The sequence below is a fragment of the Phalangium opilio genome, unplaced genomic scaffold, assembly GCF_054372755.1.
Source record: "Phalangium opilio isolate 3A_F unplaced genomic scaffold, DU_Popi_V2 ptg000017l_1, whole genome shotgun sequence".
Lineage (NCBI taxonomy): Eukaryota > Metazoa > Arthropoda > Arachnida > Opiliones > Phalangiidae > Phalangium > Phalangium opilio.
In genome coordinates this window covers 14,291,168-14,311,426 of record NW_028324151.1, presented here as the reverse complement: position 1 = coordinate 14,311,426, position 20,259 = coordinate 14,291,168, and the positions used below count along the sequence as shown (strand labels likewise).

The 20,259-nt window shown below is 36.6% G+C and overlaps 1 non-coding gene and 9 pseudogenes across 1 annotated transcript; all 10 read left to right on the top strand.

Moving 5' to 3' along the window:
* Positions 1–14,822: 14,822 nt before the first annotated feature.
* On the top strand, positions 14,823–14,941 carry LOC149704562 (5S ribosomal RNA). Its single transcript, XR_016382002.1, has one exon. It is a non-coding gene; the product is annotated as a 5S ribosomal RNA (ribosomal RNA).
* A 129-nt stretch (positions 14,942–15,070) lies between these two features.
* On the top strand, positions 15,071–15,189 carry LOC149704561 (5S ribosomal RNA; annotated as a pseudogene).
* Positions 15,190–15,329: 140 nt separating this feature from the next.
* Positions 15,330–15,448, top strand: LOC149704560 (5S ribosomal RNA; annotated as a pseudogene).
* Positions 15,449–16,345: 897 nt separating this feature from the next.
* Positions 16,346–16,464, top strand: LOC149704559 (5S ribosomal RNA; annotated as a pseudogene).
* Positions 16,465–16,604: 140 nt separating this feature from the next.
* Positions 16,605–16,723, top strand: LOC149704558 (5S ribosomal RNA; annotated as a pseudogene).
* A 1,150-nt stretch (positions 16,724–17,873) lies between these two features.
* Positions 17,874–17,992, top strand: LOC149704557 (5S ribosomal RNA; annotated as a pseudogene).
* Positions 17,993–18,132: 140 nt separating this feature from the next.
* On the top strand, positions 18,133–18,251 carry LOC149704556 (5S ribosomal RNA; annotated as a pseudogene).
* Positions 18,252–18,888: 637 nt separating this feature from the next.
* On the top strand, positions 18,889–19,007 carry LOC149704555 (5S ribosomal RNA; annotated as a pseudogene).
* A 129-nt stretch (positions 19,008–19,136) lies between these two features.
* LOC149704554 (5S ribosomal RNA) lies at positions 19,137–19,255 on the top strand (annotated as a pseudogene).
* Positions 19,256–19,889: 634 nt separating this feature from the next.
* On the top strand, positions 19,890–20,008 carry LOC149704553 (5S ribosomal RNA; annotated as a pseudogene).
* The last annotated feature ends 251 nt before the right edge of the window (positions 20,009–20,259 follow it).

Genomic DNA, 20,259 nt, shown 5'->3' with positions numbered 1-20,259 from the left:
TTGGAATAGATTAAATTTGAAAAGGTTGGATTTGGTTGGCATTGTTTAAATTTGGTTTGGTTACGTTTAATTGGAATTGATTAAATTACGTTAGGTTTGGTTGTATTATAGTTAATAAGGTTAATTAATTAATTTAGTTTGGAATTGAAAAAATAGGTTAGGTTAGGCCGCTTTCTTATTGGAAATGTTTTCTATACGTTTTTAACTATTTTTGGAAAGTCATTATTTTGGTCGAATACATCTTCTTTAGCAAAATATTGCTTCTTTTATACGGCAGGTTTCGTTAGGTTGGAATTGAAACAATTAATAATGTTGCGCTCACTCAAAAACCAAATTTTTTGGAATTTCGGGAAAAATAACTATATAATGGTTTTAAACTTTGAAACTTTGGACGACAATTTAGAAACCTTCATTACACGTCTCTGTAAATTTTCAAGATATTTGAACCGTTGAATCCGAAGAAAACACTTTCAATAAGGGCCGAGCCAACTACTTTATTATAAAAAACCGTCTTGGTTTGGACCAAGGCCGAAAAAACAAACGATATGTTTGAGGTTTATCAATTGACTGAAGTTCAGATATTGAAATTTTTTTCTAGTTATTTTTATCCACTCAATCCTTAATCAATATTTAATTCAATCAACTGATTTTACTGTTAATCGATCTAGTCCCTCTAAATTAATTGAAAAAATTACATATCTACGCTTTTTCAAGAACAATTACGTTTTCCGAAAACATTTTATCATGAAATTAATTATTTTGAAGGGAGTACGTGTTGAGCAGAAGAAAATAGGGGAAGTGGGTAGCCGTAGCCTTGAGCCATACAAGTCGTCCAGTGATTCTCACTTACAATGGTCGATTCCCCTACCACCCTTAAAATTTGAATCTGGCCAATCGGCGCGAAGCATAAAATAGTACCAGATTTCATTGCGAACGCCACCATGTAGCGAACTGTGGAACTAACTTGTGTAGTCTGCTTATATTTCTGCTGTGCTTCAGTTTGAGTTAGGGTTACGTCAGGCAACGGGTTAATGCGGATATTGGTTTAATTAAGGACGAAAATTCGGTTATTTAATAAAATGAATGTCGTTAAGAGTACGCAGTGTGATTTAACGTACAAGGAAACTACCCATAAGAAAACTCAGGCTGTGTTGAAAGGAAAAGTAAGATCTACCCAAACCAATCCCAATATTAAAAATCAAACTACAACAACTTGGATACAACTTTATTACTTTTAACTCTTCCCTATCACAGTTTAAAACTTCGGACAAGTTAATTTTTTCCCTGGAACTTAGAAATACCATTGTATTTAAAAATAAAGACATATTTTAAAATAAGTTATGAATTTAGTACTTACCACTCGATTCCAGCCTCTGCCATTCTGCCCGTGTGCCTCACTGCCTCTAGCAGACGCCTCTAGTCAGTTGGAAGGCGTAGGACCGTACTGTCCACAGATTCACGTCACTCGTGTGTTAATGCGCGTAAAAATCCTATCTCTCTTCACCCCCACGGGGAGGGAAATGGCGCGAAAAATCCGTAAACGGGACGCCTCGCGAAGTTGCCCAAGCTACCCACTTCCCCTATTTTCTTCTGGTGTTGAGGCATCAGTATTGAATATTTGAAATGTTCTACTGGATGTCTAAAAAGAGCAAGCGAACTTTGGCATAACTCGAATGGAAAATGTAAATATTTAATTGATACCAAACCAGGGTGTTGCGCGAATTTATACATTAAATTTCGTATATCGAAATGCTACATTTCTGTTGTCGCCTCTATGAAGGTAAAGTTGCACTGGAACTTCCATTTCCATACTTTAGAATTTCTTGGTCATAACTCAGTCTTCATTTGAAACGTCACCCCCTACTTTACACCGGTTACGTATTACGCGTAATCATTTTAGCAAGCGTAAAGATCATTTCGGAAAACACAGGGGCGAGGCCACCATTGGGGTGTATTCTCCCTCGCACCAAGGGTCATCGCCAGACGGTGCCAGAGTTCACTACGGGCAGGAGGCTAGTCAACTAGCACTGCCTATAGCGGTGTTTCTAAGCGAGCGAGAAAATGAAAGAGAGAAAACACCCCAATGGCGAGATCACACCTGTGTTTCAGTTTCTCTGTATGTAATTTCCGAACTCACTTACAAATGTACTGTACACCGATTACACTGAGTGATCGGTCGTTCGGGCGCTAGCGAGTGTCAAGCCATAACCATAACCATTCATGTACACGAATGTTTTATAGTGTTAGGTTAATAAGGTTGGCGAGCAAGTCCGGAGTGTCATGTACCGTTTACTAATGTGAAAAGGTTTCGATCTATATGGTAATATAATATAGTGTGTTGCGACGGCTCAGATGACCCATACACTGGAACCACTGGTGATTATAAAATGCAATATATTGGGAAAATAGAGGAAGGGAGGGGGTGTCGGTGTTAAATGTGACCTTCTTGGCATAACTAGTAAAGAATGATGTGTTTAACCATATTATCTCCGCGGGAAATGAATATAACAAGTCATTGATACTGAGAAGTATTTCTGTTTATGTGATCTTTACCCTTAACCACGCAGGATAAACTTTGTTGCTTTGTCTTAAGTAGACGACATTCACTGTAAACGACAGTCTTATCAACAACTTAAAACAGATTTAAACTTCTTTTGGTGCAAACTTGAAAATTTGTCAAGCCAGCAACAATTAAAACTATGTTGGTCAAGGTGCTTACAAGTTAGTGATCATCGACACGAAATCCCTTCAAAATAATTAATTTCATGATAAAATGTTTTCGGAAAATGTAATTGTTCTTGAAAAAGCGTAGATATGTAATTTTTTCAATTAATTTAGAGGGACTAGATCGATTAACAGTAAAATCAGTTGATTGAATTAAATATTGATTAAGGATTGAGTGGATAAAAATAACTAGAAAAAAATTTCAATATCTGAAACTTCAGTCAATTGATAAACCTCAAACATATCGTTTGTTTTTTCGGCCTTGGTCCAAACCAAGACGGTTTTTTATAATATCTGTCACTTCAGTCTTAATGTAATTAAATTTTGAATAATCATGTTTGCTTCACCGTCATACATTTGCACTCTAAAATATAACGGTGCATTCAAACACCATATATGCTGTTTTTTCCGGTGCCAAAAAAGACATCATTTAGGGTGTACTTTAACCCCATTTTTATGATCAATTCACGCCATTTGCTAATATTATTTGCAAGTATTAAGGAAATATTAGGCATTAATGCACCATTTACATGGGTTTTTAACATCTTTGTTAGGCAATCTGTTGAACTTCTAATATTACTTAGTTTAATGGTGTTAAAAGTATGTAAAAAGTACGCTACCTCTGTCACATTATTAAACCAAGTGAAGTGAAATAGTTGTAAAATATTTATTTTTTTCATATTTAGCACCACGTTTATGGTGTAAAACAAATCGGTCAATACACCATTTCAAGTCCCTGTTTACCCATTTAAAGACCTTATTTCCCCCGTTTTAACTTTTAAGGCCCTATTGACCCATTTCAAGTTAATTGTACTATGGTAATTAACCGCTTGCCTGCCTTACGACCGAATTCCAATTCGGCTGAAAACTACCTCAATTTGGCGGTTTTGGATTTGGTCTAATGGGACAAACATCTTGGCTTAAATTAAAATTCTATATACGCCCGTTAACATCTGATTAACTTGAGTGGTTATGTAAAATGAGCAATAATCCTATCTATTTTGTAAAACATTAAGCAAAATTTATAGTTTTGAAGAATGAAATATTTTTAAATTGCAGAAATGCACCGTTATAAAGCGATTCGCTTATTTTAATTTTTAAGTCAAATTACGTAACACTGTAACGAACTTAAACGAAGTTTGAACATAGAATGAGTTCCCAAAAATAATTTTCTAACGTAATATAGTGCCTATTAAAAACCACATATTATTAAAAGAAAATATTTTTATTTTTAAACGCTGTCAACGATAAAACGTTTGTTATTATTGAACTATTTTTTTTATTAAATTTATAACATTTATAGGATAAATACGTCTACTATTAAGAGGTACAATGCTTGAAATTTGTGTCTCAATGACACGTAACCTAACTAACATATGCCTTACCTAACCCGACCTATAAAACAAGCCATATTTTCAACGTTTTTTGTTGAGGGACCTTGAAAAATAAACGATTTTTTGGAAAAGGCCCGAGTTGATTAGTAATGACTTAATATTAATCTCGGTTTGTAAAATAAAAATAAAATTCTTATGCCATGAAATATTTTCCAATAAGCATGTATTTTTAAAAAATTGTGCATACAGACCTCAGAAAGGTTTTTAAGTGATGTTTTAAAAAGTAAAACATGCTCATTATTAAAACCATTACATTAGTTGTTGCCCAAAAGAGTTCATTTGGATAATTTTAACGGCATTAACATTTTTACTTAAAATCGTGTTCAGTCAGGATTGATATAATAAGAGAGCCTTCAACGTGTACAAACACAATAGGAAAGGCAGTGAAGTCCCACTGAACAAGACTATAAATATTCCTGTAAATCAGGCGCATGGTCCTGAAATGGGGTGAACAGGGGTTTCATATGGGATTAATAGGGGTTTTAAATTGGGACATGAAATGGGGGTAAATTGGGACATGAAATGGGTGTAAATTGGGACATGAAATGGGTGTAAATTGGGACATGAAATGGGTGTGTAAATTGGGACATGAAATGGGGGTAAATATGGACATGAAATGGGCGTAAATATGGACTTGAAATGGGGGTAAATATGGACATGAAATGGGGTAAATATGGACATGAAATGGAGGTAAATATGGACTTGAAATGGGGGTAAATATCGACTTCAAATGGGTCTAAATATCGACTTGAAATGGGTCTAAATATCGACTTGAAATGGGTCTAAATATCGACTTGAAATGGGTCTAAATATCGACTTGAAATGGGTCTAAATATCGACTTGAAATGGGTCTAAATATCGACATGAAATGGGTCTAAATATCGACTTGAAATAGGTCTGAATATCGACTTGAAATGGGTCTAAATATCGACTTGAAATGGGTCTAAATATGGACTTGAAATGGGTCTAAATAAGGACTTGAAATGGGTCTAAATATGGACTTTTAATGGGTCTAAATAAGGACTTGAAATGGGTCTAAATAAGGACTTGAAATGGGTCTAAATATGGACTTGAAATGGGTCTACATATGGACTTGAAATGGGTCTAAATATGGACTTGAAATGGGTCTAAATATGGACTTGAAATGGGTCTAAATATGGACTTGAAATAGCTAAATATGGACTTGAAATGGGTCTAAATAAGGACTTGAAATGGGTCTAAATATGGACTTGAAATGGGTCTAAATATGGACTTGAAATGGGGGTGAATATGGACATGAAATGGAGGTAAATATGGACTTGAAATGGGGGTAAATATGGACTTCAAATGGGTCTAAATATCGACTTGAAATGTGTCTGAATATCGACTTGAAATGGGTCTAAATATCGACTTGAAATGGGTCTAAATATCGACTTGAAATGGGTCTAAATATCGACTTGAAATGGGTCTGAATATCGACTTGAAATGGGTCTAAATATCGACTTGAAATGGGTCTAAATATCGACTTGAAATGGGTCTAAATATCGACTTGAAATGGGTCTAAATATCGACTTGAAATGGGTCTAAATATGGACTTGAAATGGGTCTAAATATGGACTTGAAATGGGTCTAAATATGGACTTGAAATGGGTCTAAATAAGGACTTGAAATGGGTCTAAATATGGACTTTTAATGGGTCTAAATAAGGACTTGAAATGGGTCTAAATAAGGACTTGAAATGGGTCTAAATATGGACTTGAAATGGGTCTAAATATGGACTTGAAATAGCTAAATATGGACTTGAAATGGGTCTAAATAAGGACTTGAAATGGGTCTAAATATGGACTTGAAATGGGTCTAAATATGGACTTGAAATGGGGGTGAATATGGACATGAAATGGAGGTAAATATGGACTTGAAATGGGGGTAAATATGGACTTCAAATGGGTCTAAATATCGACTTGAAATGTGTCTGAATATCGACTTGAAATGGGTCTAAATATCGACTTGAAATGGGTCTAAATATCGACTTGAAATGGGTCTAAATATCGACTTGAAATGGGTCTGAATATCGACTTGAAATGGGTCTAAATATCGACTTGAAATGGGTCTAAATATCGACTTGAAATGGGTCTAAATATCGACTTGAAATGGGTCTAAATATCGACTTGAAATGGGTCTAAATATGGACTTGAAATGGGTCTAAATATGGACTTGAAATGGGTCTAAATATGGACTTGAAATGGGTCTAAATAAGGACTTGAAATGGGTCTAAATATGGACTTTTAATGGGTCTAAATATGGACTTGAAATGGGTCTAAATAAGGACTTGAAATGGGTCTAAATATGGTCTTGAAATGGGTCTAAATATGGACTTGAAATGGGTCTAAATATGGACTTGAAATGGGTCTAAATATGGACTTGAAATGGGTCTAAATATGGACTTGAAATGGGTCTAAATATGGACTTGAAATAGCTAAATATGGACTTGAAATGGGTCTAAATAAGGACTTGAAATGGGTCTAAATATGGACTTGAAATGGGTCTAAATATGGACTTGAAATGGGTCTAAATATGAACTTGAAATGGGTCTAAATATGGACTTGAAATGGGTCTAAATATGGACTTGAAATGGGTCTAAATATGGACTTGAAATGGGTCTAAATATGGACTTGAAATGGGTCTAAATATGGACTTAAGTGCTCATTTAATTGTAAAGATTAAATAGGAAAATTGAGACTGGGTGAAAGATAAGTGTAGTTTTAATTTTAATTAAATAAGGTATCCATGAATTTAACCAAAAAAATCGTGTTTTGCGTTAATTTCACCTCGATTAAGTTTGGTTTAAAGGCTTATCTCGATTAAGTTTGGTTTAAAGGCTTATCTCGATTAAGCTTGGTTTAAAGGCTTATCTCGATTAAGCTTAGTTTAAAGGTTTATCTCGATTAAGCTTAGTTTAAAGGTTTATCTCGATTAAGTTTAGTTCAAAGGTTTATCTCGATTAAGTTTAGTTCAAAGGCTTATCTCGATTAAGTTTAGTTCAAAGGCTTATCTCGATCAAGTTTAGTTCAAAGGCTTATCTCGATTAAGTTTAATTTAAAGGTGTATCTCGATTAAGTTAAATTTAAAGGTTTATCCTGATAAAGTTTAATTAAAGGTTTATCTTGATTAAGTGTGAAATAGAAATACGAGGCTTTATCAACAGCTATACAGTTTAAATATTAATTAAGTAGTCCATTTAAAATTTATTCGAGTTTTTATCCAAAATATGTATATTGTATGTTTAAATTCACCCTAATTATACTTAATTATGCTGAAATTAATGAAGGATTGTGGTTTGGCAGTATTGATTTAGCTTATAAATTGAGCTTCAAAAAATTATTAACCTTAATTTTAATGTTTAGATGAGTTTTTGATTAGTTCCAACACATTGCGTTCAATTTTTATCATGCCCAGTGCTAAATTTGCGGTAACGTGTACCGGGGAGCCCGTTACAACGGATCACTACAAAGGTTACAATGTTAATGAATGATATGATTCCATAGTTTCGCTTAAATACCAGTAATTAAATCAAATAACTAAACAATTCATAGCAATTCTGACATATAAACAAACGGCAATGAAGACTGTGGAAATAGCGAACGTAACCCTCTGTTTCCCACGTGGTTACGTTGAAAAAAATCTGCACATGGAATTTATTTGACTAATTACGTAAAGACAATGTTCTCCTGGATTAATCAGCACCACTGTTACTTATATTTCTAAATTAAACAATCTACTCTTGGTAACAAATAATTTATAAAACGTAATATCATATACGGACTGTTTCACCAGGAAAAAAATTGTTTTAACGAATCGTTTCCAACGTGGTTACGTTGAGAGAATCTGTGCTGATGTAAACATGGAAATTCCTCTACATTGGTTCAGTTTAAGGAAATATATCACACATCTTCACAATTAGTAGCATTTTAGTGAGATTAACAAATAATGAAACCCTGTATACCTGCTGCTATATTTGTTGGTAGCAGAAAACGAAGCAGACTGCGTATTTTTATAATACAGAGCTGGAAATTAGCTTTTTTATCTTTAAAGGGGAAAGACACTATAAAGACTATATTACATAGACAAACTAAAATACAACTTAAGCCTTGGCCGTAAAGAACGTTCAAAAACTTACTTTAAATGATATAAAAACCTCTGTTAACTGTAATTATTTACCTGAATTACTTTTCTAGACGAAAATTCGACCTGATAACGACGTATTTCTTATTAAGGGTGCTACAGTTAATTAGAAAATACATATAAAGGTGCTCAAGCTCGGATGAAATACCAAAGTAATTTGTCACCGTCTACTGCTAGATAGTCTGACCCAAAAGTAATTTTTGACGTACTTTCAGAATTAACTAAAATTAACATACTTAGAGTTAATTGATTTAAATTAAACTAGCCGATAGCACACCTTGAATACTTAATTGTTAATTCAAGAGTATTCCGAAAAGTAACTTCGCGGTAGTTTTTCTATTCGCGGTGGGGGTAAATCACGAAAAACGCCATGTTAATCTCCATAGGAAATTAAGTAAAAGCATGTGAATTTTGCTTTAACGTTACAAAAGGGTGTCAAGTCATATCTACAAGGGCCTACCGGCCCTGTAGAATGTCTAATGTTAAAGTCCCATAGAGCAGATCATTTTAGCGGGCCGTATCCTAAAAAACTTAATTTACCGGTATATTTCCGTTACATTTTTTCCCAACATTTTCAAATACCGACGAAAAGGTAACTGAACATAGTTGGATATAAAAAGATTCTCCGAGTACGAAGAAAAAACCTGTGTATTACCATAAGTTAATTATCCTCCTCTAAGTACACAAATGCGGGGGTTCGGCTGGGTATCTTCAGCAGGGTAGCGTGACGTCAGAACTTGTATGGCTCTAAGATCGAAAGAGAGAAAATTCTGTCGAGGTGCAGCCACCGAACGGCCGAGACGGTTACTAAATGTGTGGAGCTATATTTTGGGAGAGTTCACTAGTAGTATTTCTGTTAGTAGTCAAGCTGGCAGGTGAACCTTCCCTCCCGCTATCTCAAAACTTCGTATTTTTATCTCTCGCGTAGGGTATTGGGGGGAAAGCATTTTTCAAACCGAACCCCAAAATTCTTCTCTCTGGCGAGTTCGAAGCAGGTTTCAGGCCTAAAGCGTAGTAAAGAATATGTAGGAAGCGCTAGCTCATACAGCACAATTTTGTATTAATGTTGAGTTGATACATGTTACGGATAGGGTATAGGGTCTTTGTAAAGGAATCCAGACAGACACTATTGCCATAGGAAGCATAGCGTTTTGTGTACTTAGAGGAGGATAATTAACTTATGGTATTACCAAAAGTATAAAGATATTAGAACAAAAAGAAGTACAGTTCGTACAATATTAATTGCGAGGGGGTAGACACTTCATTTTTTTATGTTACCCTGAGTTCGAATTTTGCTGAGTTCGCAAGAGATCTTCTGAATACGAGAGAGTTCTATTGAATTCGGAAGAGTTTCTTGCGAGTTCTATTGAATTCCAAAGAGTTTCTTGCGAGTTCCATTGAATTCCAAAGAGTTTCTTGCGTGTTCTATTGAATTCCAAAGAGTTTCTTGCGAGTTCTAATCCGCGCCACTTGCGGACGGTCTGAAAACTACTCCCATTGAGTCTAGGGCGCCATACACGGGTTTGCAGAATCACCGCCAGGGCTCGAGCGCCGCGCCATCTGACGGAAATTTTATAATAATGAATTCCAACCAAATCTAACCTTATTTATTCACTTACCACCAAACCTGACCTAACCGAATTTAATCAATTTCAACCAAACCTAACCTGAATTTATTTATTCAAACCCAGTGAAACATTACTTCAATAAATCAAATCCAGTCAAATCAAACCAATACTAATCTAATTTGTTCAATTCCAACCAAAGATAACCAAATCTACTTTAATCAATGCCAACCAAATCCAACCTTTTCAAATTTAATCAATTCCGACCAAATCTAACCTAATTTAATCAATTAGAACCAAACATAGCCTAAAGTAATCAATTACAACTGCAACGAACCTAATCAATTCCACCTTACTAAATTCTGTATCTAAGAGCTTTGGGAGGAACGTGGTTTCGGGGAAAATGGGAATCTGAAAAATTGGGAGAAAAAATCCGATTGGGAAATCTGAGCGAGGATGCCCATTTCCGCACAATTTTCGAGAATCATAGCCCAATTCCGCACACTTTTTATAACCCATTTCTACATTAAAATTTTAGTTCACCATCTTTTACCATAACCCATTCCCACACAGTTAGGTTCTGTTTGGTTCGGTTAGGTATTGGCTAGGTTAGGTTAGGTTCTGTTTGGTTCGGTTAGGTTTTGGCTAGGTTAGGTTAGGTTCTGTTTGGTTCGGTTAGGTTCGGTTCGTTTAGGGTTGGATTCGGTTTGGTTCGGCCTCGGTTGGGGTTAGGTTCGATTAGGGTTAGGTTTGGTTCGGTTCGGTTACGGTTAGGTTAGGTTTGGTTCGGTTGGGGTTAGGGTTCGGTTTGGTTCGGGTTCGGTTTGGTTCGGGTTCGGTTGGGGTTAGGGTTCGGTTTGGTTCAGTTAGGTCATGCTACAATAGAGGTATCCTATTAAACTTGTGATTTGACCATTGCAATATCACTATCTATAAAGAAAAGTGTATTGATAGACGTTAGCATTAAATTAAGTGTGTTTTTGTTAAAAAAAAAATAGAAGTAAAAGGAGCATTTTTTAAATACCGTTTGTAAAATCTGTATCAAAATTAAATCTATCGTTAAATAGTATCAAAAATTTTATAATCATAAAACCTCATATTTTTCCTATTTACGTTCCAATGAGTCAGCAGCCCAAGCTTAAGGTTACTAAAAGAAAGTAAAAATGGTTTTTTTTGTTTTTTTTTTTATTAAACTGTGCGGAAATGGGTTATGAAAAATTGTGCGGAAACGGGCTATGGGTTTTTAAGGTGTGAAAAATAAAAATGTGCGGAAATGGGCAACCACCAATCTGAGATGGGGAGAAATGGAAACATACCTTAAAGTTAATTAAATTCATAACACAAAAGCAATTATTTCTAAAGTTGCACAATAAATGCTTGAGTACAACTTACAGACAAAATTGATATTAGAATTAATTTGTTAATGAAGATTAATTAATTCATTTTGCAATTTGCCAAAAAGTGCACTCACTAATTTTCGGACTGTTTTGGACCGCCTAAATGACTGTCGAAAAACACTACAGCAAGCATGCTTGTACCCGAGTAATTTCCGAAATTACCTCTTCAATATCTGACAATCGTGTGAGCTAACGTCTTTTTAAACATAAGCTACGTCACTTTATTTTAAAATTACCCAGAAAATTGGCATGGTATTACATGAAAAAATATGGATAATAAGATTTTAGTTTATTTTGCACTTTATTTTATAATTATCTGTAATTATCCGTAATAATTTGTATATAATTCCAACCTATACAGAGTCTGCAGTATGAGTCTCCTGAACTACGGTCTGCAAAGTAGCACGAACTGTTTGAATATCTTCACCGCAACTGTATGGCTTTGCAAAATAGCGCATCCCAACAAAAAAATGTACTGTGGAAGGCAACGATAAAAAACAAGCAAGGCCGGACGCTATCTTGAGGGGAGAGAGCGACCGTTATCTTGAGGGGAGAGAGCGACCGTTATCTTGAGGGGAGAGAGCGACCGTTTTCCTGAGGGGAGAGAGCGACCGTTTTTTCCGAGGAGAGAGCGCGGCTAATGTAAAGAGGGGGAGCGAGTCTATTATAAAGAGGGGGAGCGAGTCTATTATAAAGAGGGGGAGCGAGTCTATTATAAAGAGGGGGAGCGAGTCTATTATAAAGAGGGGGACGAGTCTATTATAAAGAGGGGGAGCGAGTCTATTATAAAGAGGGGGAGCGAGTCTATTATAAAGAGGGGGAGCGAGTCTATTATAAAGAGGGGGAGCGAGTCTATTATGAAGAGGGGGAGCGAGGCTTTTATAAGGAGAGGGAGCGAAGCTTTTATAAGGAGAGGGAGCGAAGCTTTTATAAGGAGAGGGAGCGAGGGTATTATAAGGAGGGAGAGCGAGGCTTTTATAAGGAGAGGGAGCGAGGCTTTTATATGGAGAGGGAGCGAGGGTATTATAAGGAAGGAGAGCGAGGCTTTTATAAGGAGAGGGAGCGAGGTTTAAAGAGAGGGAGCGAGGTTTAAAGAGAGGGAGCGAGGGTATTATAAAGAGGGAGAGCGAGGGTATTATAAGGAGGGAGAGCGAGGTTTAGAAAGAGAGGGAAGGTTTTGAAGGGAGGGAGCGAGGTTTAAAGAGAGGGAGCGAGTTTTAGAAAGAGAGGGAAGGTTTTGCAGGGAGGGAGCGAGGTTTAAAGAGAGGGAGCGAGGGTATTATAAGGAAGGAGAGCGAGGTTTAGAAAGAGAGGGAAGGTTTTGAAGGGAGGGAGCGAGGTTTAAAGAGAGGGAGCGAGGGTATTAAAAAGAGGGAGAGCGAGGTTTTGAAAGAGAGGGAAGGTTTTGAAGGGAGGGAGCGAGTTTTTGAAAGAGAGGGAAGGTTTTGAAGGGAGGGTGCGAGGTTTAAAGAGAGGGAGCGAGGGTATTATAAGGAGGGAGAGCGCGAAATATCTAAGGAGGGAGAGCGAATTTCGAATTTTGTCCGCTTTGGCTCGCCATAGCCGCTTGGAGCCCGAAGCCCCGATGCGACGCCTCGAGTCGGCGACTTCCGCAGCTTGTCAGAGCAACAGTTCGCTCGTTTCCTGTCATTGGACGAAGTGCTAGCGAATCAAAGCGCGATTTACGATTGACATCACAGTTTCAAATGGCGCTAAGCTGAATGGGTTATTTAGTATGTTCAAAATAAATAATTAAAGACAAACTATTTATTTTCGTTACTATTTGCATAATTTTTCGTGTAATAATACTTAAAAAGGATTTTATTAATGGTGGTCCTTTCCTTTAAATAATTAAATTTTATTATTCCAAGTTCTTTAGAAATACTAAATTAAATTAGTTTATCGTTTTTCTCGAAGCTTCGGTGACATAAATATGACTGAAACAAGTGAATTAAATATAGTTTCCGAATGTTCTGGCACATGGTAGCGAAATTATTTTTATGGGTGAGCGTACGATTATAAAAAAAAATAGCATGCAGATATTTTATTCCGATGGACCCAAAAAATATTTAGTGTTTATTGTCTACACTGATAGGAAACTCAACCTGATTTACAGTTCCTTAAAATTCCCGCTCAACGTACGTCGGGTTGGTGTTAGTTTCATTACGAAGAACTATTACTGTTAGGAATTTCCAATGATTTTCAGGGTTTAAAATTTCAAGAATTTACATTTGAATATTCGCACACCCACCGATCTCGCGTGTATTAAACCTTTCGATCCAATTATGTTTTTTTTTTTTTTTTTTACTTTTCTTGGCAGTTGGATGGTCAAGCGAAATTGATAGATATAGAAACCAGGGATCTGGAAGATTTCGTGAACATCACCAAAAAACATACGGAAACAGAAAACGCGGTATGTCAGCCCTTAATCCATCTAGTCTAAACATAGACCGAAAATATCTATAAACATTTTCATTGTAGAAAATGCAATCGGAACTTGAAACTATCCAAAGTAACGTACGTGCTTTACGAGTTGAGCTTCTCCAAATCTCACAACCGAGCAAGCAACTTACTCAGTTGGAAGAGGATGTTCGTCACCGTGAAGAGAAGTAAGTTCTACTTATTAAAGGGAATGAGAAGCTTCGTTTGAAAAACCTTCCGATATATGTAACAAAGATAGAATTAATTTCTGTGAATTCAAAAATATCAAGCTTTTAATTCTCCGATTTCTGTTTATTTGGCAATATGCATTTGAAAATGCTTCATATGAAATGATTTGAAACCCACTTTTAAATTCGAATTATTAACTAGTTCTCTCGGCATTGCAATATCACGCTGAAAACAACGGTTCTCGTCCCATCACAGAAGTTAAGCAGCGTCGAGCGCAGTCAGTACTTGGGTGGGAGACCACTTAGGAACACTGCGTGCCGTTGACTATTTCACTTTTGTTTCCTATTTTAATTTTCACCAGATATGAAAAAAGGGAAATTTTTTCATTAAGTTATTTATTTAAAAAGATGCAGGAAGGCTAATTTGTCTAATTAGTTTTAAATTCGAATTATTAACTAGTTCTTTCGGCAATGGCCATATCACGCTGAAAACAACGGTTCTCTTCCGATCACTGAAGTTAAGCAGTGTCGAGCGCAGTCAGTACTTAAGCGGGAGACCAAAACTGCGTGCAGTTGTCTTTTTCACTTTTGTTTTCCACTTTTAAATTCCACCAGATATGAAAAAAGGGAATTTTTTCATTTATTTATTGTTTTAAAAAGATGCAGAAAGGCTAATTTGTCTAATTAGTTTAAAATTCGAATTATTAACTACTTCTCTCGGCAATGGCAATAGCACGCTGAAAATAACGGTTCTCGTCCGATCACCGAAGTTAAGCAGCGTCGAGCGCAGTCAGTACTTGGGAGGGAGACCACCACTGCGTGCCGTTGGCTTTTTCACTTTTCTTTTCCACTTTTAAATTCCACCAGAAATGAAAAAAGGGAAATTTTTTCATTTAGTTATTTTTTTAAAAAGATGCAGGAAGGGTAATTTGTCTAATTAGTTTTAAATTCGAATTATTAACTAGTTTTCTCGGCAACGGCCATATTACGCTGAAAACACTGGTTCTCGTCCGATCACCGAAGTTAAGCAGCGTCGAGCGCAGTCAGTACTTGGGTGGGAGACCACTTAGGAACATTGCGTGCCGTTGACTATTTCACTTTTGTTTCCTATTTTAAATTCCACCAGATATAATTTATTCATTTAGTTAATGTTTTAAAAAGATGCAGGAAGGGTAATTTGTCTAATTAGTTTTAATTTCGAATTATTAACTAGTTTTCTCGGCAACGGCCATATGACGCTGAAAACACTGGTTCTCGTCCGATCACCGAAGTTAAGCAGCGTCGAGCGCAGTCGGTACTTGGGTGGGAGACCACTTAGGAACATTGCGTGCCGTTGACTATTTCACTTTTGTTTCCTATTTTAAATTTCACCAGATATGAAAAAAGGGAAATTTTTTCATTAAGTTATTTATTTAAAAAGATGCAGGAAGGCTAATTTGTCTGATTAGTTTTAAATTCGAAAAATTAACTAGTTCTCTCGGCAATGGCCATATCACGCTGAAAACAACGGTTCTCGTCCGATCACAGAGGTTATGCAGCGTCGAGCGCAGTCAGTACTTGGGAGGGAGATCACTTAGGAATACTGCGTGCCGTTGGCTTTTTCACTTTTATTTTCCTCTTTTAAATTCCATCAGATATGAAAAAAGGGAAATTTTTTCATTAAGTTATTGTTTTAAAAAGATGCAGGAAGGCTAATTTGTCTAATTAGTTTTAAATTCGAATTATTAACTAGTTCTTAATTTCGGCAATGGCCATATCACGCTGAAAACAACGGTTCTCGTCCGATCACCGAAGTTAAGCAGCGTCGAGTGCAGTCAATACTTGGGCGGGAGACCAAAACTGCGTGCCGTTGGCTTTTTCGCTTTTGTTTTCCACTTTAAAATTCCACCCAGATATGAAAAAAGGGAATTTTTTCATTTATTTATTGTTTTAAAAAGATGCAGGAAGGCTAATTTGACAATAGTTTAAAATTCGAATTATTAACTAGTTATATCAGGCAAAGGCAATAGCACGCTGAAAACAGCGGTTCTCGTCCGATCACAGATGTTAAGCAGCGTCGAGCGCAGTCAGTACTTAGGCGGGAGACCAAAACTGCGTGCCGTTGGCTTTTTCACTTTTGTTTTCCACTTTTAAATTCCACCAGATATGAAAAAAGGGAAATTTTTTCATTTAGTTATTTTTTTAAAAAGATGCAGGAAGGGTAATTTGTCTAATTAGTTTGAAATACGAATTATTGACTATTTCTCTCGGCAATGGCAATTGCACGCTGAAAACAACGGTTCTCGTCCGATCAAAGAAGATAAGCAGCGTCGAGCGCGTCAGTACCTGGGAGGGAGACCATTAAGGAACACTGCGTGCAGTTGGCTTTTTCTCTTTTGTTTCCTCTTTTAAATTCCACCAGATATAATTTATTCATTTAGTTAATGTTTTAAAATGATGCAGGAAGGGTAATTTGTCTAATTAGTTTTAATTTCGAATTATTGACTAGTTTTCTCGGCAACGGCCATATGACGCTGAAAACACTGGTTCTCGTCCGATCACCGAAGTTAAGCAGCGTCGAGCGCAGTCGGTACTTGGATGGGAGACCACTTAGGAACATTGCGTGCCGTTGACTATTTCACTTTTGTTTCCTATTTTAAATTTCACCAGATATGAAAAAAGGGAAATTTTTTCATTAAGTTATCTATTTAAAAAGATGCAGGAAGGCTAATTTATCTGATTAGTTTTAAATTCGAAAAATTAACTAGTTCTCTCGGCAATGGCCATATCACGCTGAAAACAACGGTTCTCGTCCGATCACAGAGGTTATGCAGCGTCGAGCGCAGTCAGTACTTGGGAGGGAGATCACTTAGGAATACTGCGTGCCGTTGGCTTTTTCACTTTTATTTTCCTCTTTTAAATTCCATCAGATATGAAAAAAGGGAAATTTTTTCATTAAGTTATTGTTTTAAAAAGATGCAGGAAGGCTAATTTGTCTAATTAGTTTTAAATTCGAATTATTAACTAGTTCTTAATTTCGGCAATGGCCATATCACGCTGAAAACAACGGTTCTCGTCCGATCACCGAAGTTAAGCAGCGTCGAGTGCAGTCAATACTTGGGCGGGAGACCAAAACTGCGTGCCGTTGGCTTTTTCGCTTTTGTTTTCCACTTTAAAATTCCACCCAGATATGAAAAAAGGGAATTTTTTCATTTATTTATTGTTTTAAAAAGATGCAGGAAGGCTAATTTGACAATAGTTTAAAATTCGAATTATTAACTAGTTATATCAGGCAAAGGCAATAGCACGCTGAAAACAGCGGTTCTCGTCCGATCACAGATGTTAAGCAGCGTCGAGCGCAGTCAGTACTTAGGCGGGAGACCAAAACTGCGTGCCGTTGGCTTTTTCACTTTTGTTTTCCACTTTTAAATTCCACCAGATATGAAAAAAGGGAAATTTTTTCATTTAGTTATTTTTTTAAAAAGATACAGGAAGGGTAATTTGTCTAATTAGTTTGAAATACGAATTATTGACTATTTCTCTCGGCAATGGCAATTGCACGCTGAAAACAACGGTTCTCGTCCGATCACAGATGTTAAGCAGCGTCGAGCGCAGTCAGTACTTAGGCGGGAGACCAAAACTGCGTGCCGTTGGCTTTTTCACTTTTGTTTTCCACTTTTAAATTCCACCAGATATGAAAAAAGGGAAATTTTTTCATTTAGTTATTTTTTTAAAAAGATGCAGGAAGGGTAATTTGTCTAATTAGTTTGAAATACGAATTATTGACTATTTCTCTCGGCAATGGCAATTGCACGCTGAAAACAACGGTTCTCGTCCGATCAAAGAAGATAAGCAGCGTCGAGCGCGTCAGTACCTGGGAGGGAGACCATTAAGGAACACTGCGTGCAGTTGGCTTTTTCTCTTTTGTTTCCTCTTTTAAATTCCACCAGATATAATTTATTCATTTAGTTAATGTTTTAAAATGATGCAGGAAGGGTAATTTGTCTAATTAGTTTTAATTTCGAATTATTGACTAGTTTTCTCGGCAACGGCCATATGACGCTGAAAACACTGGTTCTCGTCCGATCACCGAAGTTAAGCAGCGTCGAGCGCAGTCGGTACTTGGATGGGAGACCACTTAGGAACATTGCGTGCCGTTGACTATTTCACTTTTGTTTCCTATTTTAAATTTCACCAGATATGAAAAAAGGGAAATTTTTTCATTAAGTTATTTATTTAAAAAGATGCAGGAAGGCTAATTTGTCTGATTAGTTTTAAATTCGAAAAATTAACTAGTTCTCTCGGCAATGGCCATATCACGCTGAAAACAACGGTTCTCGTCCGATCACAGAGGTTATGCAGCGTCGAGCGCAGTCAGTACTTGGGAGGGAGATCACTTAGGAATACTGCGTGCCGTTGGCTTTTTCACTTTTATTTTCCTCTTTAAAATTCCACCCAGATATGAAAAAAGGGAATTTTTTCATTTATTTATTGTTTTAAAAAGATGCAGGAAGGCTAATTTGACAATAGTTTAAAATTCGAATTATTAACTAGTTATATCAGGCAAAGGCAATAGCACGCTGAAAACAGCGGTTCTCGTCCGATCACAGATGTTAAGCAGCGTCGAGCGCAGTCAGTACTTAGGCGGGAGACCAAAACTGCGTGCCGTTGGCTTTTTCACTTTTGTTTTCCACTTTTAAATCCCACCAGATATGAAAAAAGGGAAATTTTTTCATTTAGTTATTTTTTTAAAAAGATGCAGGAAAGGTAATTTGTCTAATTAGTTTGAAATACGAATTATTGACTATTTCTCTCGGCAATGGCAATTGCACGCTGAAAACAACGGTTCTCGTCCGATCAATGAAGAGCAGCGTCGAGCGCGTCAGTACCTGGGAGGGAGACCATTAAGGAACACTGCGTGCAGTTGGCTTTTTCTCTTTTGTTTCCTCTTTTAAATTCCACCAGATATAATTTATTCATTTAGTTAATGTTTTAAAATGATGCAGGAAGGGTAATTTGTCTAATTAGTTTTAATTTCGAATTATTAACTAGTTTTCTCGGCAACGGCCATATGACGCTGAAAACACTGGTTCTCGTCCGATCACCGAAGTTAAGCAGCGTCGAGCGCAGTCAGTACTTGGGCGGGAGACCACTAAGGAACACTGCGTGCCGTTGGCTTTTTCTCTTTTGTTTCCTCTTTTAAATTCCACCAGATATAATTTTTTCATTTAGTTATTGTTTTAAAAAGATGCAGGAAGGCTAATTTGTCTAATTAGTTTTAAATTCGAATTATTAACTACTTCTCTCGGCAATGGCCATATCACGCTGAAAACAACGGTTCTCGTCCGATCACAGAAGTTAAGCAGGGTCGAGCGCAGTCAGTACTTGGGAGGAAAACCACTAAGGAACACTGAGTGCCGTTGGCTTTTTTACGTTTTCTTCCTCTTTTAAATTCCACCAGATAAGAAAAAAGCAAACATATTTTCTTTTTTTTAAATTTTTAAAAGATGAAGGGTAATTTGTCTAATTAGTTTTAAATTCGAATTATTAACTAGTTCTCGCGGCATTGCAATATCACGCTGAAAACAACGGTTCTCGTCCCATCACAGAAGTTAAGCAGCGTCGAGCGCAGTCAGTACTTGGGTGGGAGACCACTTAGGAACACTGCGTGCCGTTGACTATTTCACTTTTGTTTCCTATTTTAATTTTCACCAGATATGAAAAAAGGGAAATTTTTTCATTAAGTTATTTATTTAAAAAGATGCAGGAAGGCTAATTTGTCTAATTAGTTTTAAATTCGAATTATTAACTAGTTCTTTCGGCAATGGCCATATCACGCTGAAAACAACGGTCACCGAAGTTAAGCAGTGTCGAGCGCAGTCAGTACTTAAGCGGGAGACCAAAACTGCGTGCAGTTGTCTTTTGCACTTTTGTTTTCCACTTTTAAATTCCACCAGATATGAAAAAAGGGAATTTTTTCATTTATTTTTGTTTTAAAAAGATGCAGGAAGGCTAATTTGTCTAATTAGTTTAAAATTCGAATTATTAACTACTTCTCTCGGCAATGGCAATAGCACGCTGAAAATAACGGTTCTCGTCTGATCACCGAAGTTAAGCAGCGTCGAGCGCAGTCAGTACTTGGGAGGGAGATCACTTAGGAACACTGCGTGCCGTTGGCTTTATTTCACTTTTGTTTTCCTCTTTTAAAATCCACCAGATATGAAAAAAGAAAACATATTTTCTTTTTTTAAATTTTTAAAAGATGAAGGGTAATTTGTCTAATTAGTTTTAAATTCGAATTATTAACTAGTTCTCTCGGCATTGCAATATCACGCTGAAAACAAAGGTTCTCGTCCGATCACAGAAGTTAAGCAGCGTCGAGCGCAGTCAGTACTTGGGTGGTAGACCACTTAAAAACACTGCGTGCCGT